General features: G+C 36.4%; 1 protein-coding gene across 1 annotated transcript in view; it reads right to left on the reverse strand.

The window, feature by feature from the left end:
- LOC122816112 (myocardin-like) overlaps positions 1–9813 on the reverse strand; it is a 573216-nt gene that overhangs the window by 227760 nt on the left and 335643 nt on the right. The window lies entirely within an intron of this gene.

Here is a 9813-nt window from a genome sequence, read left to right on the forward strand (position 1 = left end):
CAGGGATGCATAAAGGTAAGATGAAAAAAAAATGCACACTGCAGTGTGCACTAGAGAAGTTAGATGTGAAAGTAGGTAACTTAAGTTTTACCTGTTTAAAAAGTTAAGGTTTAGTGGAGAGTTACTATTTTTAAAACAGCAAGATGGATTGAAAGGGGTGGCCACTTTTGTATTCTGGTACTATGGAATACAGTAGGATGGCCAATAAATTTAAATAGTTGAAGGGGAGGGATTTCAAAAATGATGATTTTGTGATTACTCACACAAGCCAGTGAAAGTAGAGAGGAAATGAGATATATGGTCAGATTAACATAAGAGGCAGGCAACTAGAAAGACAGTGGTGACAAAACAAGTAGCCAAAAAGAAAAACTGTTGAAAGATGTAAACAGGCAACCTTGTATCCAGAAAGCTGACTTGTAGTAGTAAACCAAGCCGATAAAAAGTTTATTTCTGTAAAGATGGAATATCCATGTTGTTGAAGCTCTTTTGTTGTGTAGCTGTCCCAAAAATGTTAGGGCTTGCCGGACTATCAGGAGTGCCTGTATCCATAAGAACTGACAAAACAAGTAGTCAAAAAGAAAAAACTGTTGAAAGATGTAGACAGGCAACCTTGTATCCAGAAAGCTGACTTGTAGTGATAAACCAAGCGGATAAAAAGTTTCTTTCTGTAAAGATGGAATATCCATGTTGTTGAAGCTCTTTTGTTGTGTAGCTGTCCCAAAAATGTTAGGGCTTGCCGGACTATCAGGAGTGCCTGTATCCATGAGAGCTGACAAAACAAGTAGCCAAAAAGAAAAACTGTTGAAAGATGTAAACAGGCAACCTTGTATCCAGAAAGCTGACTTGTAGTAGTAAACCAAGCCGATAAAAAGTTTCTTTCTGTAAAGATGGAATATCCATGTTGTTGAAGCTCTTTTGTTGTGTAGCTGTCCCAAAAATGTTAGGGCTTGCCAGACTATCAGGAGTGCCTGTATCCATGAGAGCTGACAAAACAAGTAGCCAAAAAGAAAAACTGTTGAAAGGTGTAAACAGGCAACCTTGTATCCAGAAAGCTGACTTGTAGTAGTAAACCAAGCCGATAAAAAGTTTCTTTCTGTAAAGATGGAATATCCATGTTGTTGAAGCTCTTTTGTTGTGTAGCTGTCCCAAAAATGTTAGGGCTTGCCGGACTATCAGGAGTGCCTGCATCCATGAGAGCTGACAAAACAAGTAGCCAAAAAGAAAAACTGTTGAAAGATGTAAACAGGCAACCTTGTATCCAGAAAGCTGACTTGTAGTAGTAAACCAAGCCGATAAAAAGTTTATTTCTGTAAAGATGGAATATCCATGTTGTTGAAGCTCTTTTGTTGTGTAGCTGTCCCAAAAATGTTAGGGCTTGCCGGACTATCAGGAGTGCCTGTATCCATGAGAGCTGACAAAACAAGTAGCCAAAAAGAAAAACTGTTGAAAGATGTAAACAGGCAACCTTGTATCCAGAAAGCTGACTTGTAGTAGTAAACCAAGCCGATAAGAAGTTTGTTTCTGTAAAGATGGAATATCCATGTTGTTGAAGCTCTTTTGTTGTGTAGCTGCCCCAAAAATGTTAGGGCTTGCCGGACTATCAGGAGTGCCTGTATCCATGAGAGCTGACAAAACAAGTAGCCAAAAAGAAAAACTGTTGAAAGATGTAAACAGGCAACCTTGTATCCAGAAAGCTGACTTGTAGTAGTAAACCAAGCCGATAAAAAGTTTCTTTCTGTAAAGATGGAATATCCATGTTGTTGAAGCTCTTTTGTTGTGTAGCTGTCCCAAAAATGTTAGGGCTTACCTAGTGTTAGTTGCACCTGGAGAATTTCAGATGCATTGTGTTGGGCAACTAGCCTGGTGGTGTGAATATCCTTGGTGAATATTGACACTCCTCCACCTTTAGTGTTTCGGTCCTGGTTTGGTGGCCGAAAAGTGTGGTAAGAGTTGTAGCCTGGTATTGCAGGGGTGCTGTCTGGAGTCTTAAACCAGGTCTCAGTTACTGCACAGATACTGATGTTCTCCATGTTTAGGAGTGCCTCAAGGGAGTGCATTTTGATGTTTAGACTTCTAGCATTGAGTAGCATTACCTTCAAATTTTGCATGCTTGTACCTGTTACGGTGGTGGTTTTGTCCTTTGAACTTTGCCTAAAAAAGGCACTATAGGGGGGGCAAGAGCCTTAGCCAGTAACCTGAATCCCAGGGGCGACAGGTGCAGACCATCTCTGGCAAAGCATCGTGGTCTGTCGATCATGTCGTCCCAGGCAGACAGATACTGAATCCCCTTTGAATGACACCAGAAGCTTAGCCAATTGTTGAAGTCAATCATTTTGTCCTTATATTGTGGTATCATTCTGGGCGAAGGCAGGATGCTGCTCAGGGCTAGGGTCATACCTTCCTGGGCCACATGATCCGAGAGCTCTTCCATGTCTCTTTTCATGTAGTCCAGGGAGGTACGTCTCAGGTCATTCACTCCAACATGGACAATGACATTGTCATATTTGTACTTGTTGTGGCGTGACTTGAGTGCATGCTTTATGTGGTGGATCCTGGCACCCAACAGGCAGCTGACTGTAATTTTCTCCTTGTTCAACCTGGTGAGTGGGACATCAGTGTGCCAGACTATAGAGTCACCTATGACTAAAGTGTTAGGTACGTTGTCTTGCCTTAGGTGCTGTTGCTGGGTGGCACACTGGTGTTGTGAACTATGTGACACTTTGGTTGTGATTGGTGTTTGTTTGTTTGCGTTTCAGCTTCAGAGGTCCTTGTTGCTTGGGCAGGTTACAGTTAAGGGCCTCTGCATATGTGGATTTACTGTTGCTATATGTGGGTGTTGGTGGTGTGGGTTTAGAGGAGCTATGTGTTTCTTGAGGTGTAGTGTGGGTGTTAACCTTCTCCTCTTGACTGTCTAGCACAATCTTGGGTGGAAAGAGCTTTGCTTCCACTTTGGCTATGTAAGTCCATCTCTCACAGTTTGTAGTGTTGGGTGGTAGGAGGAGAGGGTTGTCTGTGTACATGAGGCAATTGCTGCATTTTCCCAGTATGCCCAGATTCACCAGATGGACAGGATAAATCACTGGAAGCTGAACCTTGGACATGCCTGGTTTGGTGCTTTTTTTTTTGTAAAGTACAGGAGTTGTTTTCCCTTACCTTAGCAAGGTACTTTGCAATTATAGGCTGTTTAGTGCCTACTATTAATTTCTCCTAATTAACAAGGAGAGTTGAGTGCTTGTATCAGTTTAAGGCTTCCTAGTGCTTTCCAGCAGGTATTAGAGCAACTGCTAGTCACAGGGATGCATAAAGGTAAGATGAAAAAAATGCACACTGCAGTGTGCACTAGAGAAGTTAGATGTGAAAGTAGGTAACTTAAGTTTTACCTGTTTAAAAAGTTAAGGTTTAGTGGAGAGTTACTATTTTTTAAAACAGCAAGATGGATTGAAAGGGGTGGCCACTTTTGTATTCTGGTACTATGGAATACAGTAGGATGGCCAATAAATTTAAATAGTTGAAGGGGAGGGATTTCAAAAATGATGATTTTGTGATTACTCACACAAGCCAGTGAAAGTAGAGAGGAAATGAGATATATGGTCAGATTAACATAAGAGGCAGGCAACTAGAAAGACAGTGGTATTTAACAAGACAACTGTAACTGGATGGGAGGGTGGGAAAAACATTTCTGCCTGACTCAGAAGAGAGAGAGAGCTGTGGTCTCTTTTAAAGTTTTAATATGCTGTTAAAGCAGAATGCAAGTAAAACACAAGGTAAAGAAAACAAAATACAGTATTCAAAATATAGAAAGGCAATAAAGTAATACAAAATATAGAAAATAAAAGCAAACTAACCTTTCCTTCACAGCAAAGTGTAGCAGAGTCTGGATAAGCCTTTCTGGTAAAGCTCTGAAATGTTTTATTTTACCCCTTAAATAGAAGGTTTAGTTCCTAGCTCCACCCCCCCAGTTAACAAATGATTAACCTTAAGTGACCTCTTCTATCTTATGAATGAGTCCTTAATTAATCAGTTCTAATTTCTGCCTGACTCAGTTCTAATTTCTGCCTGACGCAGAAGAGACAGAGCTGTGGTCTATTTTGAAGTTTTAATATGCTGTTAAAGCAGAATGCAAGTAAAACACAAGGCAAAGAAAACGAATCACAATATTCAAATTATAGAAAGGCAATAAAGTAATACAAAATACAAAAAATAAAAGTTTGTTAACACCATGGATTCTATCTCTAATTCTTCCCAATGTGTCTTATAGCAAGGCGATGATTCTACCATTCTATTTGCAATTTAGGGAAATCAAGCATATCACCACAACATTTTGGGAGATTTTTAGATGTGATTTGGAAGTTTTTAACAAAGTGGGTGATCGGCCTGTTATTGTTTATCAGAAAGACACTTGTTTAAAAACGATGAGTGAAATAATTTCTTCCAAGCCCATCATTGGGAAAATGAACAAATGTGGTCATTGTTCCCAATGCAAATTTATTTTTGAGGGCATGGAATGTTTTATACATGGGCATGGTAACATCAGGCATAAAAAGAAATTCAGTTGTGACAGTAAGGGTATTATTTATGTGGCCCTTTGCCAGTGTTGTACAAGTTTTTATATTGGCAAAACTATTAGACAATTCAGGTACAGGATTTTACCAACATAATTATGACATCAGTAAAAAGGATGAGCAGAATGCTCTTTACAGACATCTTAAGAATTTTCCAACTCATTGTTTCAAGTTTTCTGTCATTGATAGGGTTGAGTTTGATCCTAGAAGTGGTCCCCGTGATATTTTCCTTGAATATTTGAAGCTTAAGTGGCAACTCAGATGCAATGCTGGACGATCCCTGGGTCTGAACGATGTCATTTCCAATGTTAGCTTTTTTAAGCTCAGATCCATGCTAGCCATATAAGTACATACTTTCCTGCTGCTATCTGCCTTTTATATATGTTTTTTACATATTTTTTTTACCATATCAGCACAGTTCTTGTATTTTTCTATATCATTTTGTATTTATGTATTTTTGTGTATTTATTTTTTTAGTGTTATATTAATTCATTTTTCATGTGTTAATTAATTTATTAGGGTGGGTTTTCTGGGTATTTAGCTGACTGTGTAATGTGTTTCTTTATTCTGAAGAAGTCCAGCCATTTGGCGGATGAAAGCGCTCAATTTTATTACACTTGTTGATGGAATTCCTGTGGTTGCCTTTTGTATCATACTAGTTGATCAAGGTGTTTTTTCTTCTTTACTGGATTAGTCCGACTGGACAGAAGGTGACCATTTTTAGTGGAGGCCTGGGGAGAAAAGCTGCAGATACATAGTAAAAAATTATAAAAAAAATAATAAAAATAATAAAAAAATTATATAAACATAGCTATTTTGTACAAAGAGCATAGAACATATAAAATGAGTAAAAATCAGAGTTTTACAACTGATGCAGCATACAGTGGTTAGAATATTGAGAAACAATTAAACAAGATATTATACAACAGATATACAATTGCTTGAACATAAATTCAAAAAGAAGTTTCCATAGCCAAACAGGGTCATAAACTAGAAATCATAACTATAATGGTGGCCTAAACACATTTTGTTTCTGTTTCTTTTATCAATTTCTAAAGTTCCTCCTGAATTAGAGGTCTCTAGCTATAAATTATTATTTTATTTATTTATTTATTTTTTTAGAAAATTATATGAAGACTATTCTAGATCATTCCTGGAGTATGGGTTGACTTAGAAATTTACAGTGCAACTATTAAAGGTATTGATGAAAAACAGGTGGCAGACAGAAATAATAATTTATTTATTTATTTCATATTTGTTTACTGGGAAAGTCAGACTGGGCCAGAAAGTGCCCATTTTCAGTAGAAGCCTGGGGAGAAAAGGTCCACAATCACAATATTTCAAAAATCAAATGCAGACGTTTTAAATCACAAAGTATCATGTAACACTACAAATCATAAAAGTGAAAAAATGCAATGAGAATAACATATTGAACATATGTTTCATAGTAAAGGAAAAATAACAACATGACCTGGAGAAAATATGTGAGGAAAAACTCAATAGTCATATTTGTTACATAGAGAAGTATTTGATAGATGTGACCTGAGACAATTATAATAAGATATATTAAGGAGATATAAGAGAGTCTGTGATTAGAGCCAGTGAGGGGAAACTGAGAGATGTCATAGTATGAGAGATGGTGCTCATATTATGGTTATAGAAGGAAGAAGGATGGAGAGAAGGAGATTATAAGAAGAATGTAGCTTAGGTGAGTAGGGAGGAATGAGAAAGAGACAGAGGAAAGGTCTACAGAGATGAAGTGGATAAGGTATAGTAGTGGAATAAAACAAAAGAAAGGATGGAGACTGGGGAAACAAGTTTACAAGAACAATCACTGTAATATTTAAGTCGGGAAGAAGGTACAGACCTAAAGCAGAGTTTAATACAAATTGGGTGTGCTGAAATAACTTGGAACATACTGAAAAGGGGCATTCCTATTATTTAAAAAAGAAGTATAGATGGTAAATAATGAATTAAAAAAGGGATAGCCCTGAGAAAGGCCAATAAGCATATTGCGTTTACAAAATCTTTTGTGCTTGGAGTGGGGTGATTCTTAAAAAAAACATCAGTGTTATATTAGGAAGGGAGGTTCTGGAAGTGGCAATGTTTTTGTTTAAGAAATTAGAAGAAAAGGAATCATATGCTTTTGCAGAACTAGGTGGACAGGAAGTTTGTTGAAAAGGGATATAAATTAATAGCAAAACTATGGTTGTAGGGGATTATAGATTATGCACATAACCTATTACACAAAAATTAATTTAGGCAGCCATTAATGTTGAGAAAAATCATTCTAAGAGACTATAACAACAATGCTACAGGACATGCTCATTGGTTTGGAAATTATTGGAGTGGGTCACACTGCAGGTCAGTATACTTGAATAATTTGATGGGTTCACTAAGAAATTGGACTTTATATTGCTGCACTCATGGTCAAATGGTATTCAAGCATAGCTGTAGAGGAAGAAGTTGACTAAGGCAAAGGAATTCTAGGAACCCCCCCACCGTTTTTTTGCCCTTTAGGTGCAGATATGAGGAAATGGTTGAAAAGTCAAGATAGGTGTTGAAATAAATGTTGTCAAGGCTTTTGTAGTAGATTATGAAGATAGCTTGATGGTGGAAATTAAATATATATATATATATATATATATATATATATATATATATATATATATATATATATATATATATATATATATAAAGACTGATACATAGATAGATATATAGATATAAAGGGAGAGGATGAATTAATACTATCCAATAGGAATTTAAGAGTAACACTTTGCAAAACCACAAGCCAACTAGTCCCAGCAGGAGAAAAGGGGATGGACTTTGTGGTCACTGCTAACATTAAATGACACACAGAAGGTGTGAAACTGATTTGTCTTTATTTTTAACACTGAAACCTTTAATCATGAGGACAGTGGGTATAAAATGTGACCTAGATGAGGTCAGAGCTTCCCAATAAAGAGAAAGCAATAATGATTAAGAAATATTCTGTCCTTTTGTTTATCTATGAGATACCTATTTAAAAAGTTTCTCCTCAATTAGAAGTTTCTTTTTATAAATTATTTTTCTGGAAAATATGGGAAGTTAGATTTTATTTTTAATACATCAGATGCTTTTCCAGAGTGTGATGGGACAATTAAAGTCTATCTTTATGATAGGATAAAATTCTAGTTTTCTGCTTAGTAATTCAGAAGGTCGGGTATAACAGCGAATCTTACTTCAGAAAGGTTCACTGTAGTAGTAAATGATTACATGGCAAAGCTATGGTGGTCTGGAAATTCTTCTAATAGTGTTTTCTTTCCTAATGAAGGCCGATAATCATCTTGTGTCACCATAGGTAATTTCGGCAAGTGGTACAAGGATCCCATATGTAAAACTCATTAACTTTCACTATACGGATTTCTTCTAGATAATGACATACTTCTAGTCAGTAACATATTTTCTTCATGAGTATGTGTTGTTAGTTATTTGACCATGTGTTTTTCCCGATGAATCCAAAGAATTTCTATTGTTCATCAGAAGACTATATTATATGATTTTAAGTATATTTATTTTACTGTAAAGTCAAATAAGTGTGTTTACAGTAGACCAACTGCCCCACAGAGGCATCTCTGCTTATGCCTCCTGGTCTTTAGTGCACTCTTTTACCAAGCACTTCTGATGGGATCCCTCTTTCACCTCAGTGGTTTAAAATTTAGTCATTTAAGACTTGTCTTCATTTACCTTCTATGGTTCCTGTTACAGCCTGTCTCCTTTTTGTGGACACTGCTTGAGATTCTTTTCAGCACTTACCTAACACAGATGCCTCCCACAAAAAGTAAAATACAACAGATTTGTGAGTATACTTCACGCTGGTCACTCTCTGAGAAAGCAATATCCTCTAAGTCCATTCACACCAATCCGTCACCTTGCCACTGGCTTCTTCTTAAAGCTCTTTATTAAGGAAAACCCCGCTGTTACCCAGTACAGAAGGAAGTGCTGAAAATCCATTGATATGGTGAGAACTTGCATATCTGTTGTTTTCACTTCACTTATATCTTTTCTAAAAAAGAAAGAAAGTGGGCAATGTGGATATTCAAAAAATAATATAAAGCAGAAGAAAGAGGAAGGAAAATCTTTGCACTAGCATGACGGGATACGATGATTATAAAGAGGAATAGAACACTAGAGGACCTCAATTCATATAATATTCATTAAGCAAAAAAATGTTACTGTCTGTCCTACCCACCCTCATTTTTGATAGTCAACCATTTCTAGCCACCTGCTATGTATTTAGGGGTTATATAATCTTGAATAAAACACACTACTTTCTGATATCATTTTGACTATTTTACTTACTGTTCACTACCTTCAACAGCCCAAATGGTTTGTATATTATTCATTATAGTTTCCTGATGGTAAATCTGGCTAGGTAATGGCATTTTTCCAGCTCAAATCTAATGAGCTTTAAAACTGCTATTAAATGTGAAAGTATTATAGTAAATGTGATATTGTCAGCCAGAGTCGGTAATGTAGCCAGAAATTTTTAATGTCTACAACAAACTCCCCTGCTGCAAACCTTGCACCCTCCACCAGACGCACACACAGTTCTTTGGATTTCTATTGTTTTTTCTTGTGCACGTTATTTGGGTGCACATACATATGAAAATCCTTAAAATGCAAGTCTGATTAGCCCGTAGTTACACAACAAGCATAAACCAAGTTCGACATAGTATACTTTTTTTTTTTTTTTTAACTGGGTCAGCTCTACATTTTTACCTTTTTTTATTTTGTGAATGCTTCTTGTTTCCTTACATGTAATCTGTTTAATACGCTTAACTATTTTTGTGTTAAGCAATCAGTCTGTTTTGCTGAATCAGTAATTAAATTGTGGTTAGTTAAAATATTAATCCGAGAAATTACTTTATATATATATATATATATATATATATATATATATACACACACACACACACACACACACACACACACACACACACACACACACACACACACACACACACACATACACACCGTAATTTATACCATAATTTACATGGTGTATGCTCGGCTAAACCCATAATCAGAAATCATGCAGGGCAAGAGTTTGTTATAGTGGGAAGAGTGCCGGGGAAGCCAATATCTTTGAATTAATCAGTTACAGTTGGTAAAGACTTTTTAATGCCAGCCCTGTTGGTCAAATCTATATTTGTTAATCAAGAGCTAACTTAGATTTTTCCTTCTTTGTTATGTTGTAGAAAGACTC

The sequence above is a fragment of the Protopterus annectens genome, chromosome 1.part1 (assembly GCF_019279795.1).
Source record: "Protopterus annectens isolate FY-2018-M chromosome 1.part1, PAN1.0, whole genome shotgun sequence".
NCBI classification, from domain to species: domain Eukaryota; kingdom Metazoa; phylum Chordata; order Ceratodontiformes; family Protopteridae; genus Protopterus; species Protopterus annectens.